This window comes from Camellia sinensis, chromosome 10, assembly GCF_055761805.1.
Source record: "Camellia sinensis isolate YWXY chromosome 10, ASM5576180v1, whole genome shotgun sequence".
NCBI classification, from domain to species: Eukaryota; Viridiplantae; Streptophyta; class Magnoliopsida; order Ericales; family Theaceae; genus Camellia; species Camellia sinensis.
Genome location: NC_138970.1, coordinates 2037131 through 2053003, shown reverse-complemented (window position 1 = coordinate 2053003; position 15873 = coordinate 2037131). Strand labels below are relative to the sequence as shown.

The 15873-nt window shown below is 36.8% G+C and overlaps 1 protein-coding gene and 1 long non-coding RNA gene across 2 annotated transcripts in view; one reads left to right on the top strand and one right to left on the bottom strand.

The window, feature by feature from the left end:
• Positions 1–15873, bottom strand: part of LOC114258274 (uncharacterized) — a 63309-nt gene that overhangs the window by 16416 nt on the left and 31020 nt on the right. The window lies entirely within an intron of this gene.
• LOC114258272 (uncharacterized) lies at positions 2327–6506 on the top strand. Its single transcript, XR_003627883.2, has 2 exons — positions 2327–2616; positions 6008–6506. It is a non-coding gene; the product is annotated as an uncharacterized LOC114258272 (long non-coding RNA).

Genomic DNA, 15873 nt, shown 5'->3' with positions numbered 1-15873 from the left:
ATTGGAGGAAAAAAATCTGTTGAAATTGAGACATTTGGATTGGAAATTGAAAGCCTTAGAGGCGCGATAACTTGAAATTGACTTTACATTTATGGTTAGCATAATTTTTAGAACATAATATTAATTTTTGCAAAAATCTGATTCGTAATGAATTAATTGATGTAACTTAGGCCCATTAATTGAACTAAAGAGCCTTAGTAGATATGAGATATATATGTGTGACTTTAGGTGACTTAGTGGAAGTAACTCTACATACTTCCTGATAGAGAATTTTGAAGAGAGAGAGAGAGAGAGAGAGAGAGAGAGAGAGAGAGAAAAAGAGGGAAAAGATGTCAAACAAGTTTTGGAGATTAAAGAATTTGCTAGAGGAATTTGTAAAATACAACTTAAGGTGAGTATAGGTCACTAATAAACTCCCAATTTCTCTTCAATTGGTTTGAATTGAGCTTTGAAAAGAAGCATCATCCATGAAAACTAGGGTTACTATTGTGAATAACCAAGCCTCATACATAATCATGTATCTCTAGAATGTGTGTGATGGAAACCTTGATCTCTCTATGTCATGTTTAATTGCTTGGAATTGAGAGAAATTGTGCCTAATCTCACCATTTTGTTATGCTTGAACTCATGTAAAAATAGATACATATGTATATGTATATATATCTACATAATGAGATTAAGGGAGTCATGGAAATTGTGGGTGTAAAGGCCCAAATAAAACAAGTCTTGATCTTAATGGGCTACAATTTCATGTTCATGAGTTTATATGACATGTTTTTAAGGTAAATTTCACTTGATTTTGGCTATGTGACTATCCCTTGCAAGCTTTGAACTGTTGAAGTTTTGGACAGGAAAAACAGGGCCAGAACTGCATGTGGGAGGCTCACAGCCACACATGCAGGAGACACAGACGCACGTGCAGAAAATAGGGGAGAAGAACTGAACTACACCGCAATAAAAGCACGTGCGGCTTAAGCTGGAAAATTCTGTTGGTTTCTTTCGCTCTTTTTGACCCTCTGAATGTGTTATTATGTCCGTTCGATGTTCTTATAATACATTTAATTACATGGAACTTAACGAATCAAATATTTGAGAAATAAGAGGAAACTAAAGAAATGTGATGTACTTACGAGTTGTATGCTATGTGTAGGGCACATACAGGAGTGGACCATCGTTCACCCGCATCACAGTGAGTGATAGTAGTGTAATGTCATGTTTCATTCACATATTGTGTTTATATATGTTGTTCGATATCTTATTCACTCTTTTAGTAAGCAACTTATGTTATATGAGATATGTTTGATATATGTTTGAACTTTGGCACATGTGATATGGACCCGAGGTCGTTCTGTTTGCTATTATGATGGGCCTAAGGCCGTTTTGTATTTCGTTAGGCTAGAGGCCGTTTTGCTATTATAATAGGCCTAAGGCCGTTCTGTATTACGATGGGCCTAAGGCCGTTTTGTACTACATTGGGCCTAAGGTCATTTTGTCTTATGTGGGCCCGAGGCCGTTCAGAAAAAGAAATATGATTAAGACCAACTTATGATTTAAGAATATGCACTGTTAAATTATACTCGTACTCCTAATCTGTTTGTATTGCTATCATTCACTGAGCCTTGCTCACTCCATTTTTATGGATGTTTTGTAGGTAATCAGGCCGCGAGACAACCTTAGGTCAGCCTAGGAGCCTTTTGTTGGACCCGTTTTGCTGAGTCCCCCGAAGTGACTCTTTTGTTTTATTTTTGGGAAACCTGTATGTTGGCATGTTTTGTTGGAATTTGGAAGAATAAACATGTGTATATATTGTCAATACCTAACTTTTGGGTTGTTACCCTTTTCCACAGTCAGTAAATGTGAATGGTGTATGAAATGTTATGTACTTATGTATGGTGATGCATTAAGATCCTGGCATGTAGTCATAGCTCAATGATTGTTTTATTCTATTATTTTGCTTCTGTTCAGGCTCCAATATTGAATAGAATTTAAGATAACAAAGTTGAGGCCTCAGGTCAGGCCGGTCATGTCCGAAGTTTTAGGGGCAGATTTGGGTCGTGACAGTGTGGCTTTCAAATGCTTTTTTTTTTTTTTTACAATTATGCACGTGAAGAATATATATATCTATACACTATTATATAAGAGGGAGTTCATTGTGCTACAGTATTTGTGGCTTTGTTTTTCAATTTCCCCTTTTACCCCTTTCATTTGTTGAATTTTCCAAGCCATCTCATGTATTGATTTTCTTAGTACTTATTATTTTGGACTATTTTGTAATTTCATGGCCCAACTTTTCCTGTCATATTAAAGTGTTCATCACATGGCCACTACCTTCGTTTGGAACAGAAAGAGCAAAGCATGTTTCCGTCATTTTACACTCTTCCTCCCTTTGGCGGGGATGATGACCTAGACGATGGTGAGATCGCCAGCTTTATTAACAGTGAGATCCATTACCACTTCTATTTTGAATCATAACCCACGGAAGATGAGGTCCAAGAAAGATCTCGGCCGAAGATCTACATCATCATGGCTCTAGGATCCTGACTGAAGATGGGGTACAAGGAAGATCTCCCTTGAAGATGAACTGTTCCGACAACTTCACCAACAGAATCGCACGAGGTACTTTCGCTATAATTCGCCAATTCTAGGCTGAGATCGGTGTTCTTTTTTTAATTTAATAATTTGATTCTTTGTAACTCTGTGCCTTTTTAATTTGAGAGAATCTGATATTGAAGTAGTTGATGTTTCTCTTTTAGCTCAACGTAGAAGAACTATGAATATACATCGGTCTTTTAGATTTTTCTTTTACTGGCTTCTGTTTTCTTGGCTTCAAGATTGCTCCATTATTTTTTGTAAGGTGTGCTCTTCTCTTCTCTTGCCATCTTTTGATGATTTTGCTAAAGTAATTAGACTCCTAGTTCTTCAAATAGCAGAATTTGTTTTGGATTTTCGTTGGTTTTCATTTTTTTAAAAATTATTTGCAAGAGGTGAAACTCTCGATATTAGGTTTTTTTTTTTTTTTTTTGATTTATTTGCAGGGGTCAAGTTCAAAGCATGTCATATTTGAGCTAAAAGCTATTTTCTTTTATTTTTGTGAATCCTATTTTTATTTTTTAACCACATTTTTATTTTGTTTTCTTTTGAAGTTTGTGAACTCCTATGGTTTTAACTATTATCTTTCCAATTCAGATGTTTTTTCCATTTCTATTCACTTCTGCTTTTGTTAATTTTATATGGTGTTTTTTTAGGATTTGTGCTTTTTGGTATTTTCCTTTGGGATTGATTTTGACACCATAAACCAAGTTATAATAGTAGCTATTCTAATTGAAGGAATCAGTGATGCGTACAAAACTACAGATCAAATATGTAGCCTTTTAATGTGTGTGTGTGTGTGTGTGTGTTTTTTTTTTTTTTTTTATTTCTTCAACTTTTCAATGTTTTCTTTCAAGTATTTCATATTGTAGCTTTTCAAATTGCATTATGTCGATTTTAGGATGAGAGGTTCAACACAAAGGCAATGTGCCAGGGTCAGTAGTATATTTACTTATACTTTGGCCAAATCCTCCTCTACTTCGATGAGAACTTTCTTTGCTTGAAAATGGCCTTGTCTTCAATATGTAAGTGAATTGTTTGTTGTATTGTCTAAATGAATCCAATTATTCTATCAACAGGCTTCAAAGGGTATGTTATTTATTAGACATCAATACTAATTGCACATATAAACTGTATTTTCACTCTGGTTTGTTACTTCTATGCAAGTCCAAAAAAAGTGTTGAGGATTTGTTTGCATTTGGAATATCGAAGTTAATGATCGAGTATGGACATCTTAATGCTATTCTTCCTAATCCTCAAATAACTTCAAGTCAATATTTTTGACTTTCTCAGCTTTGCTATTGATTTGTGAGGTTGATATAGGTAAGCAAGATTCTTTTGGTTGATCTAGGGATGGCTCATTTGGTTTAGCTCGTAAGCTAGTGTTTAAAAAAATATGATTAAGCAAAATTAGTATGAAGTTGAGTATGGTTCACACTAGACTTGCATAAGAAATTATTTGGAAGTTAAAAACCTCATTCGAGTTACTTGGAAATTAATGTTAAAAAATCTAATTTGATTTGGAGATTAGGTGTCTATACTCTATAGATGTGCTGTTGAAATTTGTTGCAGATTTAGCTATATTTGTTGGTAGATTCTCTATTCTACTCAAAACCAAATGGATTAAACCTTTTCAGTCTCCCCCCACCATCTCCTCCTTGAGGTTGATTTTTTTGTGCATCCTACTTGTATCAATATTGAAATGGGTTTTGCATTTTTGGCCTTTGTTTGAATTATAGATTGGACATATTTGCATTTAGCCTAAAGCTGTGATGAATAATGAACCATCATGTCTTACAAAGAGCATCCTTTTTCTTCTAATTCTACTACAATTGCTCTAAAGAAACATGTAGATTTTTAAACTACCTTTTTAATAAAAATTTTAGTTGTTTTAGTCCATTATTTATTGAATTATATTTTTTGTTTTTTAGGTTCAGTCAGACTCAAGACAACATGTAGACTATTTTAATTAAAATTTTATATTAAACTTTAAGCTATTTTTTTTATTTCAATTCTTAGTTAATCCATATTTTGCATATTTAAAGATGTGTGGTTCTATGTATATGTGCTAGCTGAGTAGTTTTAATTGGTGTTGGTTGTCATTTTGTTCCAGTGAAATCCATCAATATCACTGTGGTTATTATTGATTAAAATAAAATTGGCAATATTGTTATGGCCTTTTATTGATGACCACATTGTGTCTGCTAAAAACCCTTTATCATTAGTAATTACTTAATTCTTTGGTTTTTGATTCTTTGGCTTTTGATCTCACTATACATGCCGCTCCATTCCTAAGTGAATCAACAAATATTGTTTGTATGTGTTGTAATATTTTGGAAGCTTCACACGTACTAAAGTTGGTAAGGGTTAGTCACTATCTTATGCCCTTTTGATTGGGTAATTCAAAGCCCGATTCACATCATTATGCTCGATAAAAGGAATGAGGGAAGCTCCAATTGAAAAATATTGAAAGGGAAATGGCGACAAACTCTTATGTTCTTGTCATTATGGTTTATTTGGTCGATAACTCAGAAAAGATAGATTGCCTATCTTTTCTTTCATTTTGGGAGAAATTTGAATTTACGAGAGCTTGGTAATTGCATACCATCAAATTTTTGAAAAACACCAAATGGGAGCATCCACTCAACTAAGACAAGGGATCTCTCTTTTCTATCAACAAAGACAAACACCACTCCATCTTCTTTCTCACAAAGCAAAATGGACTTGCATAGATTAGCTAAATTCCCTCTCCTCATCAATTCTTCACTCCTATGTAGTTCTATTAGGATTGTATCTCATTCCTTTAATTATTTCATGTGTTGATTTTATTCTTTTTTTATTTTTTATTTTTTTATTTTTTTAACTTTGACATTGTAGGAATCCATCTAACATGTTAATTTGCTTACTGTTCATTTTAATACGTAGTGGTTATGTCAATTTTGAAGCAGTTATGCACAAATGCACAATCTGGTAACACTTTTTAAATTAATATAGTTTACAATTAGATGTTATTTTATATAAGGATCAAAGTAACAGTCAATGTTAATTCTTCAATTTTAATTCATATGTTTAATGCTCTCTTTTTTTCACAATGATGCAACTATTTTCAATTTTAAGAATGTTGAAGAAGAAAAATCATCAAATCTCACTCCTACTTGACCAACTAGATTATGTGGACTTTTTGTTCGACTCTATAAAAGCTGCATTGCTGATTTTTTATTTCTATTTCATCGTTGAGAAAATCATGGGTAAACAAAGAACTTGAAATGTGTTTTACATAAAGTCATATCATTTGAAATGTGTTTTACATATTTATTCATAGTGTAGATTTCTGCATAAGCACGCATGTATTCTGCATGTGTTAGTCATAGATAGATTACTTATGCTTATACATTTCTTTGTATTGTTTGGTTTGCAGAACAACATAAATTGGGGAATGATACATAGATGGAGCAAACAAAACTGATTTTCTTCTATCAAGGAAAACTTTCAGTTAAAAGTGCGACCAAAACAAAGCATAGGTTTACAAAATTTCTACCATGATTCTTCTTCTTCTTCTTCTTTTAAAAATTCCCACTTCCTCAAGCTTATAGATTGAATCCAGTTCACCTCATTATGGATTTGGAACATATGATATTGAGAAGGAAATGACTGTGAGAGAAACCTTGGCATTTTCAACGATTTCTTTTAGAACCTTGGGCAGGTCTGGTTTACTGCTTTGTTGAGTGAAGTGAGTACATGTTGTAGCTGTGTATATGCTGCTGCAATCTGTGTATATGTTGTGGGTTGATGGGTTTTACCTTATGTATTGCTTTGGTTTTTGTTGAGGGTTGAGTGACAATATGTAGCGCCCCCAAAATAATACAATAAAGATAACTCATATACAGAATAAATATGAGAAACAACATACTTTCATATATCGGAGTTCACTGTTTAACAACCAGTTAAATGCTATGTAGGCTTATATCTTTTCAAGTCATTGCTTGGTTACACAAATTGAGTCTCGCTCATTACATCTTAAGCCCTTGGCTTTACAAATAACAAACATACACACATAAGACATAATTAAGAAGCTCTTGCTTCCCGAAAGTCCATCCATGCTATTGCCTTGGAGGAAACATTTCACCTGCACTTGAAAATGATATTTCTGTATAGGGTGAGCCAACAGTCCAGTAGAGATAATCTAACACAATATATGAGATTTAGCAAAGTTATAAGTACTACGTGCATAAAAAATACCGATATTAAAATATTCACAAGGTCTGCATATTCATATGTCACTAAGACCAAACTTCATTTCCATTCTCCTTCACTTCATTTCAAGTTTATTTATATGCTACTCAATTCATGAGTTAAATCTATTATCTTTCAACAACCAAAATGAGACTACAACTTAATGGTTTTTCAACTATGCAAAAAGTACATAAACACTTCAAATCTGTCATTTTACGGATATTTCGTTTGAAGGAATCGGCACCCATTTATATATGCAATTTTGGGTCTTTCACCCAGGACACTCTGGCCAACTTGTTTAAAATGGAGTCCATCCCATTTCTCCTCCCAAACAAATGTATATATGCAATGTATTTATAAACATAATCATATATGGAGTACATCCCCTTTCTCCTCCCAATAAACATACATATACAATGTATTTATAACATGGTCATATTAAAAAATCTAGAAATCTGCTAGATATTGATTTGTGATTATGTATCAATTTAAAGCAATAAAATATCCCAATCAAATAATCACGATAAATCGACACAACGATTTTAATGTGGAAAAATCACAATTGGAGCATCTCTAATTGTGTTAAAAAAAAACTACGGGCAACAGTCACAAAACAATCCACTAAGAAAATATGAAGGAATTATACAGGTATACTCTCAATTACCTAGTGAATCCACGCCCGAATTGAACCAACCCCTATGTGCCTCTTCCAGCCCCGTCTTTACCTCGGAATTGTCTTGACGATGAGCCACTCCATAATCCACCAAAGTTTCAGGCTCGAATTCTTCAAAATTCATCGAAGAACAACTCTTTCTTTTGTATAGAATGAACAAACAATCCTTTGATGTATCCTCCTTAAACCATGAGTTGAATACTCAATGAAACATCAAAGAAAATTAGCAAAATATCCCCAGATATAAACCTTAATATCCAAAAAGAAGATCTGGAGGAGTAATCCTAAAATATGGCAGAAACACGTACTTATAGAAATCTGGGACTACAAAGCTCGCTCGAGCGAGGAACCAAAAAAGCATGTTTTCCATAAGTGGCTTCGCTCGAGCCAAACAACCTTTGCTCGAGTGTACATTCATCCTTCTCAGGTTTTTGGCCAAACGCAGCGTTCGCTCGAGCGAGAACTCCTTCGCTTGAGCGAGCAAGGGCGGACATGTAACTTTGAATGCAATTTTGTATTTTGCTTCGGGGGCATTGCCCCTCGACCTCGCCTGGGCGTTGCTCCGAACCCGCCAAGGGGCGCTGCCCTCTGGACCCCTGCCAGTTGACCGGGCAGTTCGATCCCCGTCATAATCAGTGAAGTGGCAATCTTAAAAGTATTAACATCACAAACTTCTCTGCAAGGCATAATTCGGGTTGGATTCGCATCTGAAAACTAATAGCCTCACTGAAATAAAAAGTGCGAAAACAAGTACAACTGAAAGGAGTTTTGTCAACCGGGATTGCCAAAAATAAAAACCTAACAATCTCTCCCTTTGGCAATGCTGTGACAAAATACACCTAACAAAAAAAATCCTAATCACCCCAACCCATTACAGCCAACAAAAATAAATTTCTTTCTCAAGGTCATGACCTGCAAAACAGTTATTTGTGCCACAATCTCCAAAACAACTATTAGTCCCACAAGAGTATATGAAAAAATAATAAACATATGACTAGATTATCTTGAAGCATTAAATGAAAAACATGAATAGATGTGACTTGGAGATTTTAAGAACATGTAGCATGACAATTGGAGATTTAAAGAACATATAGCATGAATAGATGAAAACTAAGACACATGCACCCGACACATGAATGGATGAAATCACACTACAACACATGGGCATGAAAACATGAACAACAGCTTTCTCTCCCTTTTTGTCACAAATTGACAATGGAAGCTCAATCAACTAAAGTAAGATCATAAACCACACAAGCAATGATATGTGTAGGTACCCCATTTTTTACCGTCCTCAAGACTTGGATGTCACCGTTTGAACGCTCGGCGATCATCCGTGTTCGTGTTCGTTTTGAGTTCCCGGAGGTTTCGGCCGCGCGCCTTGCCTCAGGATCTCTTAACTTGCCTGTTCTGTGCTTAGTTTTGCATCAAGAACTTGTTTGTTTTTGCACCTGAGGGTAGGAGGTGGCTTGTTAGCCATCCCCTAAAACCCATCGGCCGTGGCATGAAGCCACCGGCCTTGCTTTTTCTTCTACCGACCAAATATTTTGGTCGGTCGGCACTTCTGTTAGGTGTATCGGCTCTTTGTGTGGTCGATCGGCCATTTATTTGGCCGATAGTCTCTTTCTTTGGCCGATACCTCCTTTTTTCCTTTTTCAGGCATTGTGCATGCCAGCTGTGCCAGCTGGAGTGCACGGACCTGTCCTCCATACACGTGTATGGAGGAATTTGCACCCTTTGCACCCTTTTGGTCTAGCTTCTTGAGGAAGCTTGGACACTTGTCTCAGCTTCCTTAGGAAGCCTTGACCCCTTTTGTTTAGCTTCTCTTGGAAGCTTAGGCCTTTGCCTTGTCTATATAAGAGGGCCCTCCCTCTCCTTTGAAGAGGTTGAGCAAAAAACCAGAGATATATGATATATACAACTTTCTCTCTCTACATCTCCCTCTCTCTCTTCATTCGGGTGTGTTAGAGGGCCTAAAAGGGTGTTTTGTTCTTAGTTTTGCACTAAGGCACCTAGTATTACACCATACTTGGGTTATTGAGGTGTTGGGAGGTTGTTCTTAGAGCTTTTAAGCTGGTTTTGATCAGAAAAGGGGCCTGAGGTTGCTGTTCTTCAAGTGTTCTTCAAGGGTAAGAACTTTACCCCTTTATTCCCCATTTTTGCTTAGGCTTTTAGCCATCCTTGCATCTGTTTTTAAGCTTTGTGTATAACTAATAAAAGTTCTAATTTTGAGTGTTTAAAATAGTTGTTTAAGGCTGTTTTGGTGTTTGGGGTTGTTTGACCCCCCTTAGGCCTTGTTTGGCCTCATTTTTGTGCATTTTTGGTGAGCTTCGGGACCACCTTGTTTTGGCCTCCTCACCACTGAAATCTAGAGGGATTTCAGTGGTGAGGATGGTGCTTTAAGGTCTTAGGAAGGAGAGGGCCATCCCCTCTCCTTGTTGTCTTCAATACTTGCCATTTTAGCCTCATGTGTGAGCACCTTTCTTGAGTTCATGTTGGCCATGTCTTAAGTAGTATTTGTGCTTATTTTTCCATGATATAACACTGTTTCAAGTTGGTTTAGACACACCATGCATGCTTTGCATACTTGTCTTGTAATGCCATGAAATTGCCTTAACATGCTTTGTGCTTTGAGCCTTGTTTCTAGCATGATTTTGGCTTAGCTTTGTGAAGCTTTTATGCATGTTTTGATGTGCTTGAGGTCTAATTTTGGTTATTTGGGTCGTTCATGACTTGTTTTGTATAGCTACCATGTAATCTCCCTTGTAAGCCTTGAGTGTTGGCCCCTCTAGCATGCTCTCCTTGCATCATTTCAGTGGTTTGGAACCACTTAGTATGTCATTTCAGTCCATATAGCATGCTTGTATACTTGCATTTGTGGCTCCTTTGATGCTTCGAAGGTTGATGTCTTATGCTCCATGTTTGGACCTTTGTGCATGCCTTTAGACTTAGGTCATTTAGATGCCATCTAGGTGGGTTTTGGGGCTCATTTTAGCATGTCATATCTCTGTTTTTGGTCGCTTAATTCATACCATGTTTGGTTGCATTAAGTGTGGTGTAATGCCTCTTTAGTGGCCTTGTATGCCTCATGCATTTGCTCATTTTGTTTTAGCTTGTTGGCTTAGGTCATCGCATGCGTTAAGCTTACTTTGCCATGCTTTAGGACTGTCTCGATTCATATTTGCCATATGCCCTCTGTTTTGCATGGTTTTGGTTAAAGTCCTCTTGCTATTTTTGGGCTTTAAGCTTTATTGCATGCCATGTTTGGTTTGTTTATGTGATTTGGCATCACTCTTAGTGCCATTTCAGAGCTTGCAACATTGTCACATTTGCTTGCTTTTCATCCTCTTTTAAGTGTGCTTAAAAGTCCCCTCTTTATGCTTAAGTGTTGGTTTATTTGCATGCATGTTTGCATGTGCATTTGTCCCTCATTCTTGAGTACTTTGGCCATTGTTTTGGGCTTATTTAAGAGCAGCCCAAATTAGTCTAAGTCCACCTTTTGTATGTTGCTCAAATATTGTTACATTGCTTCATGCCTGCATGCTTAGGTTGCATTTGGCATGCATGCCTTGCCTCTTGAATCACCATGATTGAGGTTGGGTTTATTGTGTGTTTATGTGCATTACATTTGACATCAAAATGCACAACTCGACACCTTGGACCATCACGCATTGAAATGCGTGATTGGTGGTCCAAGGGTCGAACACCATACCCCTTTGAGTCACAAACATGATAAGGGGTGTGGTGGTGCAAACAATGCTTTGAAATGCATTGCCATGCCTTGTCTTGTCCTCTGCTGCTGTCAAAACAGGATTCTGCAGGCATAGATGGCCGACCGACCACATTGAGTGCCGACCGACTACAAATCTCTGGCCGAGAGCCATACCAATGGTCGATGACCACTTTTCCATGGCCGGTGACCATTCCTCATGGCCAGTGGCATCCCACAGTGTTCAGAGAGTGCTCCTTGGGACCTGTGCAATTTTCAGAGGCATAAAACAGTGAAAACAGAGGCAGCTTGTGCATGGTGGTGGATTTTCGATCGGAGTCGAGCACGCATGCATTGGACCCTCTTCCCGAGGCTGTTTTATCGCTTTATTAGCTTAGTTAATTTGCTTAACTAGTTAATTGGTTTGTAACTATTTAATTAGCTTGTTAGTTGATTAAATTGTATTATTCTTTCGGTCCCTCCGAACCAGGGCGAATTTGTAATAAGTGTGCGTGTGTGTGATGCATGTCTTCCAATCCCCACTTCTTTCTCCCTTTTACTTACCTGCTTTTGATGTTTAGTATTAGGGCATATTTAATTTAGCATCCTTATGCTATGCATGCGTGCATCCATTCATTTGTATTGCATGCACTGGGCTCGGCGCATCATACTAATTGCATGGTATTTCAAATCTAACTTGAATACATGTTATCTGTGTATTTCACATGCCATCCATAGATTAGCCGAGCCTATTCTAGTGACATTCTGTATGTGATGCATTAGCCATTTTTACATGAACTAGGATCATGTATGATTGCTAACTAGTTTCTTGTTTTGGCTTGGAGTACACTGTAAGTGTTTTTATGCTTTGGCATCTTGCATGTATGTGAGTGTTAACATGACAGCATGCTTGCCATAAGGCTAAATGCTTAGTTGATTTACTACCTGAATGCTTGTGGGTGAAGGTTGGATTGTTTGAATTATAATAATTCATTGAAATCCGTATTTTAGCCTACTTGCGAGTAGCAAACCTCAAATCATTTCCAAACAACGGATATGCGATGCTTTGTTCCAAATTAGGCGATCTAGTCTATACTTTTGTGTTGTGCGCATCACATAGTAAGATTAGCTAATTAATCAGAATAAGAACGCATAACGTTTTCAAAACTAGATATCATGGTTAGTAGAGGCCGATCTTTGATTGGGCGAGCGGGGGTGCTCATAGCTGACCTTCCCCAATCGTACCCAAGTTCCCAAGCCGAGGCAACTTTGGTGATGATGGACATGTGGCCTCAGGCAACGAGTCAGGATTTCCTAAATTTCCCAAAAAAAATAAAATATTTAGGTGGCGACTCTGTATCTGGCAAAGCAGTCCATGTTTGGCACTTTTTTCTTAAAATCTGTCTTCCAAAAACGATTTGTCAGATTTGGACTCTTTGGTGATTTATCAGTCTTGCATTGCACATTGCAAGATCAGATTAAGAATCGACACAAAAGGAGTCCGAACTGTGGAAGGGCACGGGGGCCCGAGGGGCGTGTCCACAATATGATGATGTAAATATCAGGAGCATGCAAGAAGGAAATAAAGAACAAACAGTGAATAGCAACATTCAAAACAACTATAGCCAATCTCCCTTACCAAACAAATCAAAGTGTTCATGCTAACAAACTTTTGTAATGATAAACCAAACTCCCCCTCACTAAAAACAATGAACAAGAAGAAAAACGAAAAAAAATAAAATGGTGGAGCAAGCAAAGAATTTCAAATTTGGACCTTGAAACACACAAGATTATCCAAGAAGCACAATTACTTGAAAACACAATGTGCGCAGTCTGTAGAAGATTCTTCATGAAAGAAAGTGATGCAATACGTGAAAAGCATAGATCCCATGATAAAAGTGTCTGTGTGACTTTTGGAGTTTGACAAACACAAGATTCAAATCCTAGTAGTGATCTGATAACTGGACCTCCAACAAGAGAATCTAAGCACAACAAAGGAAAGTCAAACCACTAGGAATCAAGGGGTAATTTGGTGAGTAAAAGCGGAGGCTTCTCCTCAATCAATGAATCCTTTTTTTTTTTCTTTCTTTTGCACATTTTTTTTCTTTTTCTTTTTTTTGCACATTTTTTTTTCCTTTTTCTTTTTCTTTTTCTTATTCTTTTGCACACTCATTGGCGGCTGACACGCTCAAGAGTATGGAAACCGAACCAGAGAAGCATGTATATAATAAGGATAGCCTGGTTGGTGACTCTGAGGTAGCCTTTTCCTCATGGCTGGACTACAAAGAATAGAGGGGAAAGCCGTGGAGATGCAAAAAGATGGAAGGTGGTTAAGAGACTCAACATCACTCATAATATGCTAGTATAGGTCAATTCCTCTAGAAAAACAGAAGATACAATACCAGAAGTCCATAAAAAAAATTGATCACTAAGGCGGAATACTCCGATATTTGCTAATCCAAGAGTGTGTACAGAATGAGACATACTAATCAAAGAACACACACTCCGAAATGAGTAATGACCACAGAAAGCACACACATATTAACATGTAATGGATATTCTCATCAATTCCAATATGCACCAAGAACCACTCAAATATTTCAAGTTTGCAAAACCAGACTAAGAAAATCTTTTTGAATTTTTTTTAAATTTTTTTTCGTAACCAAAGCAAGACAAAAAAACGAATATGCACACATTTTTTATTTTTTTATTTTTAAACAAAACATGTCAGAAATCGAACAAGCACACATTTTTTTCTCATTAAAAAAAAAAAAACACACATAAACCCAAAAATTAAAACAAATAAACAAATTAACACAAGTCAAGCTTTCACACCCAAACCACTTTAGTATGAAGAAAGTTGTGAGAATTGCGGTTCTTGGATGGTGTCTTGACATTGTGGTTCCCTTCCCCTTCAATGGGAACTCGCCTCAACTTGGTTTCCAATTTCCTATTGCTAGCTCTAGGAAAACATAGCCTCTGTTCATGTTTGTTCTCAAGCAAATCAAAATAATGAGGTCTAATATGATCCTTAACCTCATTACCACCAATGAATTGTCTCCTATCCCACGAGATGTTGGAATTTCTTCTATCTCTATAAGATACTCTCCCATGCAACTTATAACAATAAGGTGAATATGACCATGCATACCACAATAATGACGAATAAAAACAGGGTGCACATGGTGTACCTTCTTTTCTTTTACCTTACCAACTCTAGGAAGTTTGAGAAGTCCATCTTTATGTTGAATTTTTTATTCTCCCTTTCCTTGAGTTCTTGTATCATGAGATGTAGATGCACTCTATTTTTACTCTTTGTTATCACCAAAGCCAATGCCACTTTTGTCACAACACATTTGTTGAGACCCAATGATATCCTCCAAAGTCTTTGATCCTTTGTTCCAAAGACCAATGGTAGCCATAGCACACTTGAGCTCTTCCTCTTTCTTGATCATTAGTTCTTCCAAGGAAACTTGAGACATCTCGAGAGATTCAATCTTTTCTTCTTACATTGCATAGATTTGCTGTAACTCATTCCTCTCTGTCTCACAGGTCAAGAGTTTTGTACAAAGAGCTTGTCGATCATTAGCTATCTTGATGGCATCAATCCTAGCCTCGGAAATCTCCTCCTTTAGTTTGACATTCTCACTTTCATATGCTTTGAGTTTCATAGTGAGTTTGTCATTCAATTTGGATAAGTTAAGAGATTCCTTATACAACTTTTCATAAGCTTGCTCAAGCTCTTCATCATCACTTCTCGAGAATTCATCATCAGTGGCATTCTCAACCAGCCTCTTCAGATACTCTATTCGTCCTTCAGTTTCAGAAGCCGCCATGAAAGTAAGGAATTGTTTATGTCCCTCTTTGCCTTGATCTTCGTTGTCACTTTCATCTTCATCAGATTCTAATTCATCATCCCAAGTGATAGTGAGGGCTTTCTTCTTCTTCAAACGAGTGGGGCATTATGAAGTAAAGTGGCCAAATCCTTGGCATTCATAGCATTGGAATCTTTCAGAGTTCCCTTGTATCTTTCCTTTCTCCTTCTTGGCTATAGAATTAATTTTGAGTTTATCTTTGCCTTTTGATTTATGAGTATGAGTAGATTCCAAAAGATTAGGATTCTTTTTCAAAAAAGATTTTTTAAATTGTTTAACAAAAGCAGCCGTAATCTTGGAATCTATCTTATAATCCTCATCAGAATTCTCCCCAACTCTACGAGCACTACTAAAAGTAATAACATCTTTTTGTTTCTTTTTAAAACTCCTATGTGCCTCATAAGTTTGGAGATTTCCAACCAAGTGATCCAGCTTGAGGTTGTCAACATCTTGAGCCTCCTCAATAGCCGTAACTTTTGGTTGGAACCAATCGGGCAAGGATCTCAAAATTTTTCTCACAACTTTGGATTTTGGCATTTTTTCACCTAAATTGAAGCTGGAATTTACAATGTCACTCAACTTCGCATAAAATTCATCAAAGGTCTCACTATCTTTCATTGAAAGGTTTTCGAAACTAGATGTGAGCCTTTGAAGTTTTGAGCGTTTCACAGAAGGAGTGCCCTCATGAATAGTTTGTAAGATATCCCAAGCCTCTTTTGCGACTTCACAATTACAAATACAACTACACCCTTCAGGTGTGACAGTGCAAAAGAGAGAATTGATAGCTTTACTAT